Genomic DNA, 2,901 nt, shown 5'->3' with positions numbered 1-2,901 from the left:
CTTGGAAGAGCCCTGCTTCTCACATGGACAACTGTATGTTGGCTGCTCAAGAGTGGGCAGCAACAAAAAAACCTATTTGTATATGCTCCACAAGGGAAAACAAGGAACATAGTTTACAATGAGGTGTTATAATCACAACAGCAAGAAAGTATGTACATGATCACCTTCTTTTACGAAACTTCATTGACTTTCATATATTTATATTGATATACATATATATACGTGTGTTTGGGTGCGTGTGTGTATATACATCTCTATATATAAAGATGATGCGTAGTCTAGACGGCGTTTTTAGATTTCATTATTCTCTTTAACCCGGGCAACGCCGGGTATTTCTGCTAGTATATTATATATATATATATATACATATATTCATATACGTACGCACACACACACACACACACACACACACACACACACACACACACAAAGAAAGAGACTGGGTGAGTGAAGTTTTACTGAAGCACATACGTGTAGTTAGTCAAACAGACAGAGTGACAGATTAATAAGAATGTAGGCAGATAAATTAGCTTGAAGGCTTGTGTACTATTGTGACCAACAGTGTCAGCATTTCCTAGAGTGCAGTGATCCAGCAAAGCTGACAGTTGGATCTATAAAAGGTTATATATAACCTATGGGGTGTGCTTAGACAAAGCAGATAAACGTCTCTTTCTGATAAAACTATGCTCCTATGAATGGGATAGCTAAATGTAGCCCTCTATCACCCCACTTGTTACATCTTTGCTGTTCCACTCGAACACCCGCCGCGCTCATTTCTCTCTAATAGCACCTAAAAGAAGGGAGCGAAGGTATGATACGTGAAAAGGAAAAGTCCTGCAAGAATAGATGGATGGCGATGATGGTAGGGTTGAGAATCTAGGAACTTCTAGCTGGAAGTATGCAGGCGTGGTTGTGTGGTAAGAAACTTGCTTCCTAAATACATGGTTTTGGGTTCAGTCCAACTGCGTGGCCCCTTGGACAAGTGTCTTCTATTATAACCGCAAGCCGACCAAAGCCTTGTGAGTGGTAGACGGAACCTAAAATAAGCACATCCTTTCTCTCTCTCTCTCTCTCTCTCTCTCTCTCTCTCTCTCTTTCTTTCTCTCTCTCTCTCTCTCTCTCTATATATATATATATATGTATGTATGTATGTATGTATGTATGTGTGTATGTATGAATGTATGTGTATGTATGTATATATATATATATATATATGTATGTATGTATGTATATATGTATGTATGTATGTATGTGTGTGTGCATGAATGTATGTGTATGTATGTATCTATACATACACACACACGCATATATATGTGTGTATGTGTGTGTGTGTGCGTGTGTGTGTCTTTGTGTTTGTGTTTGTCTCCCACTATCGCTTGACAACCGATGTTGTTGTGTTTACGTCCCCGTAACTTTGCGATTCAATAAAAGTGACCAATAGAATAAGTTCTAGACTGCTTTTTAAAAAAATGCTGGGGTCAATTCATTCGACTAAAAGTTCATCATGGCGGTGTCCCAGTCTAATGACTGAAACAAAGATCAATTATGCTAGCAGCTTTAGTGTGCTGTTGCTATGTTTATAAAGATGCAATTGACTTTAGAATGCTTTCAATGTTATGGTTCTGCGATTACAAACGAAAAGAACAAGGAAGAAGTTGAAGTTCTTTTTTTTTTATATAATTTCCTACGAAGACGCCAGTTCACCATGTCAACAACCGCTTCTCTCGGGTTATTTTAATGCAAAATCAGTGAGGGATTACAAACACGAGACTTTGCGTTAAGTCGCTTGGAAAAAGGAAATTTAAACTTCATGGCAGAACTTCAACTGCAATTATGCATTATATATGATGTGACTAAAACAAAAACCTTTTGGGTTCCTGAAACTAGTGCCATCCACGGCTGGAACAGTGGTATTTATGAGAACGCATGTTTAGCTGCAGAAACAACGTTGTACCATGAGTGGAGAAATCTGGCTTCAGATGTTGATATGTACTAAAGCTATTTCTGTGAGGCCAAAGTGCAAGGTGACAGCACAGAACCAGAAGTGGATGTCAACTAACAGAAAATATAGCCAGCAAGTGGAAAATGTTACCCGATACTGCATCATGGTGGAGCAGCATGTAGCAGTCTACAAAACAGCTGATCTTAAATCGCTTTCGTTAATCAAAACCATGTCAACTGGTTTGATGAAAATAAGTATCAGAACATTTATTAATTGAAGAATGAAAATAATTAAGAAACAGTTCTCAATAAATGAAACAAACGCCAAGTTACCAACTGTCTTAAAAACCTTGCTACAGAAGGAGTTGTGGCTGTTGGAAGACAAATAGTAAGACCTGCAAACAGACGCAATTCAGAAACATGTCAGTTCTAACTATGTGAACGCCTTCGATGTCAGTCTGGGAGAGATGGTAATGCATCAACAAAGAGTAAAGACGGCTCACGCCAATTTTTCTTGGTCAAAGCTATATTCACCGAAGTGAATGAAAGAGAAACATCTAAAGTGACGCTGGCTTGAGCATTTTAGGAAGCTACAAAAACAGGCTCACTATATTTTACAGAGCTAGAAAAAAAGGCCCTCAACAACTGCTCACGAAGCTGAAGAAAGCATTCAACAACTTTCGCCAGGTTTCAGTTAGGATTCTGTGCTTTAAGATTTACATGTTTACACAACTTCGGTTAAATGTTGTCCAGTTTCTGTATATCTACTTGTAGATCCTATAAACCGGCTGAGATATGACATCAACACACGGACCCACACTCATGTATGTATATATATGTATACATACTTACATGCATACAACATACATACAAACATACATACATACACATACAACTTACATATATGTATGTATATATATGTATACATACTTACATGCATACAACATACATACAAACATA

The 2,901-nt window shown here is 37.8% G+C and overlaps 1 protein-coding gene across 2 annotated transcripts in view; it reads right to left on the bottom strand.

Annotated features, from left to right (window-relative positions):
* LOC106883930 (cysteine-rich secretory protein 3-like) overlaps positions 1-2,901 on the bottom strand; it is a 71,128-nt gene that overhangs the window by 66,887 nt on the left and 1,340 nt on the right. The window lies entirely within an intron of this gene.

This window comes from Octopus bimaculoides, chromosome 11 (assembly GCF_001194135.2).
Source record: "Octopus bimaculoides isolate UCB-OBI-ISO-001 chromosome 11, ASM119413v2, whole genome shotgun sequence".
Lineage (NCBI taxonomy): Eukaryota > Metazoa > Mollusca > Cephalopoda > Octopoda > Octopodidae > Octopus > Octopus bimaculoides.
The sequence above is the reverse complement of the archived record's forward strand: the minus strand, read 5'-3'. Positions and strand labels throughout refer to the sequence as shown.